Here is a 9,236-nt window from a genome sequence, read left to right as displayed (position 1 = left end):
CGGGAGAAATAATGAGGCAACTTGATTTAACTCTGATCACAATTAATAAATAATGGCCGAGAGATACCGGATCCGGGAAAATCAAATCTGAGAGGTGCCGGATCCTGTTCAAATTAAGCACTGCCTGGAGGTCAATAGAGCCTGTATGACAGCAATGCATCCTTACAGCCCTGATACAGAGGTTAAACTCTCAATGGCTGACGCACACGTTCATTCTATCTTCTGAATTGAAGTAATGAGAAATAAAGTTGATTTGGTTTCTGATGTAGCAGGTAGATCGTCACATTGACACAATGCTGATGGTGACGCATGTGGTATAGCTGAAGGGTTAGGATCTTCGTCATCTTCTATGGCTGACTTTGCTTCCTCCATCGAACAGGCCCAAGCTGTCCTGTTCATTATAGATTGACATTGGAAAAACCTTAAACTAATTCTAACTTCAATAGTACACGGTACAATGCAATGTCATATTCCCGTATACACCCCACTTTATCCTGTGCATATGCCAAATACACATTGATTTTGATTTGATAACATAATATTGATGGAATATGAGTACATCATAGTGAGAACGAATGCACTGTTAATGAATTCATCCACCTCATCTTCTTCAATGCTCTTCAGGCTTGTGAATCACTATCAATACTCTGTTGACTACAGCTAAGTTGTAACACTGACCAAATACACTGAGTGTAAAAAACATTAAGAACACCTTCCTAATATTGAGTTGCACCACCTTTTGCCTCAATTCATTGGAGCATGGACTCTACAAAGCGTCGAAAGCATTCCACAGGGATGCTTGCCCATGTTGACTCTAATGCTTCCCACAGTTGTGTCAAGTTGGCCGGATGTCCTTTGGGTGGTGGACCGGGAATCTGTTGAGCATTAAAAACCCAGCAGCGTTGCAATTCTTGACACACTCAACCCGGTGCACCTGGCACCTACTACCATACTCTGTTCAAAGGCACTTAAATATTTTGTCTTGCCCATTCACCCTCTGAATGGCACACATACACAATCCATGTCTCAATTGTCTCAAGGCTTAAAAATCCTTCTTTAACCTGTCACATCCCCTTCATTTAACCTGTCTCCACTTCCTGTTGAACGCGGAATGAGGGAGAGCTCAGTTTGTAGCTAACTTTTTAATTTGGATCCCGCAACGCAGTTGGCATCTGTTGCTGGGACTGCTACTCTCTGTCCAGTGATCCTGCCGACCAAGGACGGGTCTGAGGAGCTATTTGGCGTAGCAGCTAGCCTAGCTGCTAGCTATCTGCTTATCAAGCTAGCAGGGTTTTCTTGAGGGCTTGAACGCAGCCTGCAACGTGGTTAGCCATTGTGGCTGGGACTGCGGATTGTCCCTGGTTTGTGGCTGTTTGTTGTTGTTTTCAATCTTCCCTGCGACCTGCCCTGTCTGGAACTACGAGGAGTAACAGCGTAACCTACGTTGCTAGCTAACATGACAAAGCCCAAAGCCGGCGGGAGTAATGTTGAGGACAGTGGTGTCTCTCTATCACAGGTGAAGGATCTTTAAAACGAACAAAAATCGTTCTTCAAGCAGTTGTTACAACAACAAGAAAATAGCTTAATGTGTTTTGTCCAAATACTGGTGGAGTCAACTAATAAAATAATGGATGGCCTGACCAGAGAGGTCCAGGACCTAAAGAACAGCTTGCAGTTCTCCCAGGGTCAGCTCAATGAGTTGAAACAGGAGAATGGCAAGATGACAGCAATCTATAAGTCATTGAGAGAGGACATCAGTTCTGTGTGTGAATCCATGATAACAATGACAGAGAAATCTTGAGGGACAATCAAGGTGGAACAACATGGTTGTGGACGGAATTGCAGAATCGCCACATGAAACCTGGACGGAGTCTGAAGACAAAGTGAGGGAAATTATTTCTGAGAAATTGAAGATAGACCACAGGAAGATTGAGGTGGAGCATGCCCACCTGACTGGAAAACCCACCACCAGCCCAGGTAACCGGCCCAGGCAGATAGTGGTCAAGTTCCTGAGGTTCAAGGACAAGGCAGCTGTTCCGGAAAGAGCCAAGATCTTGAGAGGAACGTTCATCTTCCTCAACTAGGACTATCCTGAAGCTGTGCGCCAGAAGAGGAAAGAACTTATCCCAGCCATGAAAGCTGCCAGAGCGTGTGGGGACATTGCTTACATCCGCTATGACAGGCTCATTGTCCACCCTCCCTCCCAGAAGCCTGGAAGGGATGAGAGAGCCAAGCCTATAGGTTCGTAGCTTCAACCCCGCAGCAGACACACACAAATTAATTAATGGACTGCTGAATGTATTTTTTTTTTAAATCTTGCTTTGTTTGCTCTTTTCCATATTATGTCTATCTCTGATAAAATACCCAGGAAAGGGCTGAAAATAGCCCATATTAATATATGTAGCCTTAGAAATAAGGTTCATGAAATCAATAACTTGCTAACATCAGATAATGTTAATATATTAGCCATTTCTGAGACTCACTTAGATAATACATTTGAAGTTTCAGCAGTAGCAATACAAGGATATAGCATCTATAGAAGAGACATAAATGCTTATGGGGGAGGTGTTGCTGTATATATTCAGAGCCATATCCCAGTAATGCTTAAAGATCTTACATTTTTACATTTTAGTCATTTAGCAGACGCTCTTATCCAGAGCGACTTACAGTTAGTGAATGCATACATGTTTTTTTTGTTTATTTTTTTCCCCGTGGTAAATGAACCCACATCCCTGCCGGCCAAACTCTCCCCTACCTTGGACGACGCTGGACCAATTGTGCGCTGCCCATGGGTCCCCCGGTAGCGGCCGGCTACGACAGAGCCTGGACTTGAACCAGGATCTCTAGTGGCACAGCCAGCACTGCGATGCAGTGCCTTAGACCACTGCGCCACTCGGGAGTCACTGCGCCACTAAAGAGTAGAGTGTCAAGTGATTGTGATTGCAGGTTCACTTGGCATATCTAAAGCCTTTTCCTTTGGGGTGTTGCTATAGGTCACCAAGTCCTAACAGTCAGAATTTAAATAATATGTGTCAAATGCTTGATAGTGTATGTGATGTAAACAGAGAGGTCTACTTTCTTGGGGACCTGAATATTGACTGGTTTTCATCAAGCTGTCCGCTCAAGAGAAAGCTTCTCACTGTAACCAGTGCCTGTAATCTGGTTCAGGTTATTAATCAACCTACCAAGGTGTTTCCAAACACTACAGGAACAAGATCATCCACATGTATCGATCACATTTTTACTAATACTGTAAAACTTTGTTGTAAAGCTGTATCCGTACCCATTGGATGCAGTGTTCACAATATAGTGGCTATATCCAGGAAAGCCAAAGTTCCAACAGCTGGGCCTAAAATAGTGAATAAGAGATCATACAAAAGATTTTGCTGTGACTCTTATGTGGATGATGTTAAACATATTTGTTGGTCTGATGTAATTAATAAGGAACATCCAGACACTGCACTTGATGCATTTATGACATTGCTTCTTCCAATTATTGATAAACATGCAGCTGTTAAGAAACTGACTGTTAGAACTGTTAAGGCTCCAATGATTGATGGGGAATTGAAAAACTGTATGGTTGAAAGAGATTGAGCAGAAGGAGTGGCTAATAAGTCTGGCTGCACATCTGACTGGCTGACTTACTGCAAATGTCATGGGCCTCTCACTCCACCGGGTTACCACCTTAATTTTCTTCCACTCTGCTCACCACTCTCTCTACTCAGCCTAACTAGCTCCACCTGTCCCTGCTCTGCTCTGCTCTAATTACTCTGCCAGCTGCGCTGCATTACCCACTACCTCTCCCAGTATTTAAGGCCCTGTCTTTCAGCTCTCCGGTGTCAGATCGTCTGCAAAGCTCACACCCGGAACCTGTTTGCTCGCGCTTCTGGCTCACCCTGGTTTTGTGACCCCGGACCTGCCTGTTTTTTGGATACTCTTCTGCCTCAGGAGATCCAGACCTGCTTCTGCCATTACGACTCCTGACTACTCTTCAATCCCGGTAACTCTGACCAGCCTTCTGCCTTGCTACTACGTATTTTGGATTTCCCTTGAACTGTACTGCTGCCTTGTTTCATTCCGCCCTGTTGTGTCTGTGTCTCCCCCCCCCAGGACTTCTGGACCACCCACCACCGGCTTCATAGGACGCATCGCTGCCACTGGGGGGGGCACAGACCCAGCGCATTGGACGGGATCCCTGTTACCCCTGGAGCCTTCATTCACTCCCTACTTCCCTTTTCCCTTAAGTTTAATAAACTTTCTGGTGTGACGCAATTGTGGTCCTCTGGTCGTCTGTCTGAACCGTGACAGTACGATCTGACCATTATGGACTCAGCGCACACTTTCCCCGACATGGAAACCGATGAGCATGAGCAGCAGTTCCAGCAGCAGCAACAACAACTCGCCATGATCATTCAACTCCTCACCAACCTTACCCCAGCCAGTCTGCCCACCAGCCCTGCCCCCGAGTTACCTGCCCCGGTCATTGCAGCCGCTGCTCCGGAACCCAAGATTGGAAACCCCGAGCGGTTCAACGGCGATTCAACCCAGGTCCGGCCATTCCTGACTAGCTGCCGACTTCAGTTCTCCTTGCAGCCAAGGACCTTCGCCACGGAGGGGGCTAAAGTTGGGTATGCCATCACTCACCTGACGGGCCGAGCTCGACTCTGGGGAACAGCAGAGTTCGAACGTCAAACCCCCGCATGTGCAACCTTCGACCTGTTTGCTGAGGAGATGCTGAAGGTGTTTGACCTGGATTCACCCACCGCAGAGGCGTCTCGTGAACTGTTCAGTATTCGACAAGGCAGACGTACAGTCGCAGACCATTCCATCGACTTCCGAACCCTGGCTAGACGAAGTTCTTGGAACACACCATCGTTGGTGGACGCGTTCTTCCATAGTTTGGCTGACTATATCAAGGACGAGTTGGTCTCCCATGAACTGCCTTCCACTCTTGATGAAGCCATCGCACTGACTGTCAGGATCGACAGAAGGATACAGACCCGTCGTCGTGAGAGGGGGCGCCAAGGTCCACCTACTACCGGCATTCGGAGAGATCCGACTGGGCTCCTGTCATCTACTGCCACTCACCCAGGTCAGCTTGATCAGTCTGAGCCTATGGAGATTGGGCGAGCCTCTCTCACTCCTGCAGAGCGCCAGCGCCGCTTCACCTCAAACCTCTGCCTCTATTGTGGAGGTGATGGACATCGTGTGGTAACCTGCCCTTTAAAGGGCCGAAGCTCACCGGGCATAGGGGGAGTCCGGTTGAGTTCAATGACCATCCAGTCCTCCGACCGCAAACCCCTGCTGCAAGTTCACCTCCGCCTCTCTGACTCAACTCACACCCTGGCTGCTCTGGTGGATTCTGGCGCCGAAGCCAACATAATGGACATCAAGCTGGCACGCCAACTGGGACTGGAGAACCTCCGTTTGACACCTCCTATTCCTGCCCGGGCACTGGACAGACACTTACTCGGATCGGTCACTCATGTCACGGCCCCGGTCTCGATGGGTCTGTCCGGAAACCATCAAGAAACTATCCAGTTTCACCTGCTCCCCTCTCCAGGCCAACCCCTCATCCTGGGTTACCCATGGCTCCGCCGGCACAACCCTCAGCTCGACTGGGTGACCGGGGTGATCAGGGAGTGGGGAGAGGACTGCCACCGAACCTGCCTGCTTGCTGCCGCACTACCCCCTCGGCCAGTACCTACTAACTCCGCTCCTGACCTCTCCAATGTCCCAGAATGCTACCATGGTCTCAGAGAGGTGTTTAACAAAGCAAGAGCCACATCTCTGCCCCCTCACCGACCGTACGACTGTGCCATCGACCTCCTCCCTGGAACAGCTCCTCCAAAGGGTCGTCTTTATTCGTTGTCTGCTCCTGAAAGAAAGTCCATGGAGGACTACATCAATGGCTCTCTGTCCGCAGGATTAATCCGTTCATCTTCATCTCCTGCTGGTGCTGGCTTCTTCTTTGTGGGGAAGAAGGACGGATCTCTTCGCCCCTGCATCGACTACAGGGGACTCAACGACATCACAGTGAAAAACCGTTACCCTCTGCCTCTGCTCACCTCTGCTTTTGAGTTGCTCCAGGGAGCCACTGTTTTTACCAAGTTGGATCTCAGAAACGCTTACCACCTAGTGCGGATCCGGGAGGGAGATGAATGGAAAACCGCATTCAATACACCAACAGGCCACTACGAGTATCTGGTTATGCCTTTTGGCCTCACCAATGCTCCTGCTGTGTTCCAGGCTCTAGTGAATGATGTACTGCGGGACATGTTAAACAAGTTTGTCTTCGTTTACCTGGATGACATCTTAATCTACTCCAGAAACCTGTCTGAACACACCCGCCATGTCCAGCAAGTCCTTCATCGTCTTCTGGAGAATTCCCTCTACGCCAAGGCAGAGAAATGTGAGTTTCACGTCAAGACAGTGGCCTTCCTGGGGTACATAGTGGCAGAGGGAAGTATCCAAATGGATCCTGCCAAAGTATCAGCAGTCACTTCATGGCCAGTTCCGGAGAACAGAAAGAAGCTGCAACAGTTTCTGGGGTTTGCTAACTTCTATAGGAAGTTTATCCGGAACTACAGTACCGTTGCTGCCCCTCTCACTGCTCTAACCAGCACCAAGCAACCCTTCACCTGGACCCCAGCAGCCGACAAAGCCTTCAGTACCCTCAAGGTGAGGTTCACCTCCGCTCCCATCCTCCAGATGCCTGATGTGGACCGGCAATTCATTGTGGAGGTGGACGCCTCGGATGTGGGAGTTGGTGCTGTGATTTCTCAGTGGGCTGCGGAGGATAGGAAGCTCCATCCCTGTGCCTTTTTCTCACGTCGGTTGTCCCCCTCTGAGTGCAATTACGACATAGGGAACCGTGAGCTGCTGGCTGTGAAGCTTGCCTTGGAGGAGTGGCGTCACTGGCTGGAGGGGTCCACCATTCCATTTCTCGTTTGGACCGATCATAAGAACTTGGAGTACATCCGCACGGCCAAACGGTTGAACTCCAGGCAGTCCCGCTGGGCCCTGTTCTTCACCAGGTTTAATTTCACTCTGTCATACCGGCCTGGATCACGCAACACCAAGCCAGACGCCCTCTCCCGTCAATTCCAGAAGGATGACACCCCCTCCAAGGACCCTGTGTCGATTCTGCCAAGTCCCTGCATCGTTGCAGCTCTGACCTGGGCTGTTGAGGAACAGGTGCTGGAGGCTCTCCGTAACCAGCCAGGTCCCAGCACTTGCCCAGCTGACCGCCTTTTTGTCCCCGAAGACCTGAGGTCCCAGGTCGTTCAGTGGGGACATGACTCCCGCCTAGCTTGTCACCCTGGCTCCACCCGCACTTACAACCTGCTCGCCCAGAGGTTCTGGTGGCCCTCTCTGAGGAAGGATGTACGGGAATTCGTCCAAGCCTGCCCCATCTGCAACCAACACAAGTCGTCCTGCCAGCCCCCAGCCGGATTGCTGCAGCCCCTGCCTGTGCCCAGACGTCCCTGGTCTCACATCGCCCTTGACTTTGTCACGGGGCTGCCCCCTTCAAGTGGCATGACCGTCATTCTCACCATCGTTGACCGTTTCAGCAAGATGGCACACTTCATTCCCCTCCCCAAGCTCCCAACCGCCAAGGAGACCGCCCAGGTGGTCCTGGAACACGTCTTCCGGATCCACGGACTGCCAAAGGATGTAGTTTCTGACCGTGGTCCACAATTCTCCTCCGCTTTTTGGAAGGAGTTCTGTCACCTGCTGGGAGCCACAGTCAGTCTGACTTCCGGATTCCATCCCCAATCCAATGGGCAGTCAGAGCGGGCTAATCAGGAGCTCGAGAAGGCACTGCGATGCATGACTTCACGCAACCCCCACTCCTGGTCGCAGCAATTGACATGGGTGGAGTACGCACACAATTCTCTGACCTGCTCTGCCATCGGTATGTCCCCTTTCCAATGTGTTTATGGATACCAGCCTCCTCTATTTGCCAGCCAGGAAGAGGAGGTTACTTGCCCATCTGCACTTGCTTTTGCCCGTCGATGTCGCCGCACCTGGTCACAAGCCCGAGCCACACTCCTCAGATCCGTTGCCAGCTACACTACCGGGGCCAACCGTCGGAGAATTCCTGCTCCCACCTACCATGTTGGTCAAAGGGTGTGGTTGTCATCGAAGAACCTGCCACTCAGGGTGGAGTCGCAGAAGCTGGCACCTCGGTTCATTGGCCCATTCCCTATCATAAGAGTGATTAGCCCAACTGCTGTCCGGCTCCAACTGCCTAATTCCCTGAGGGTGCACCCCACTTTCCATGTGTCTAAGATTAAGCCCATCCATGAGAGTCCGCTGGTCCCTGCTGCGCCTGGTCCTCCTCCTCCACGGCTCGTCGATGGTGGTCTGGTTTACACCGTCCGCCGCCTGCTTCGGTCCAGACGGAGGGGTAGGGGTCTCCAGTACCTCATTGACTGGGAGGGCTATGGACCTGAGGAAAGGACCTGGGTGCCAGCTAGTCGGATTGTGGATAGGACTCTCATCACCGCTTTCCACCAACGGCATCCTGATCAACCTGCAATCCGTAGGGGCCGCCCCAGAGGGGTCCCTAACCGTCCTGCCCGCTCGGCTTCCTGTCCTGTGCCTGATCCTGTCTCGGGACCTGTCCCATCTCCCGACCACGGCCCTCCGGCTTCCTCCGAGGATGAGGACGTTCACTCGGACCGTTCGGAGGAGTTCTAGCCCTCCTCCGGCTCCCCTCCTCCCGCCCGGCGTGGTGTTGCTCTTGGGACTTCTGGGGCCGTCCCTTGGGGGGGGGGTTCTGTCATGGGCCTCTCACTCCACCGGGTTACCACCTTAATTTTCTTCCACTCTGCTCACCACTCTCTCTACTCAGCCTAACTAGCTCCACCTGTCCCTGCTCTGCTCTGCTCTAATTACTCTGCCAGCTGCGCTGCATTACCCACTACCTCTCCCAGTATTTAAGGCCCTGTCTTTCAGCTCTCCGGTGTCAGATCGTCTGCAAAGCTCACACCCGGAACCTGTTTGCTCGCGCTTCTGGCTCACCCTGGTTTTGTGACCCCGGACCTGCCTGTTTTTTGGATACTCTTCTGCCTCAGGAGATCCAGACCTGCTTCTGCCATTACGACTCCTGACTACTCTTCAATCCCGGTAACTCTGACCAGCCTTCTGCCTTGCTACTACGTATTTTGGATTTCCCTTGAACTGTACTGCTGCCTTGTTTCATTCCGCCCTGTTGTGTCTGTGTCTCC

Source organism: Coregonus lavaretus (genome assembly GCF_964263955.1).
Source record: "Coregonus lavaretus genome assembly, chromosome: 34".
In the NCBI taxonomy this organism is placed as follows: Eukaryota; Metazoa; Chordata; class Actinopteri; order Salmoniformes; family Salmonidae; genus Coregonus; species Coregonus lavaretus.
This window is presented reverse-complemented; position numbering follows the sequence as displayed.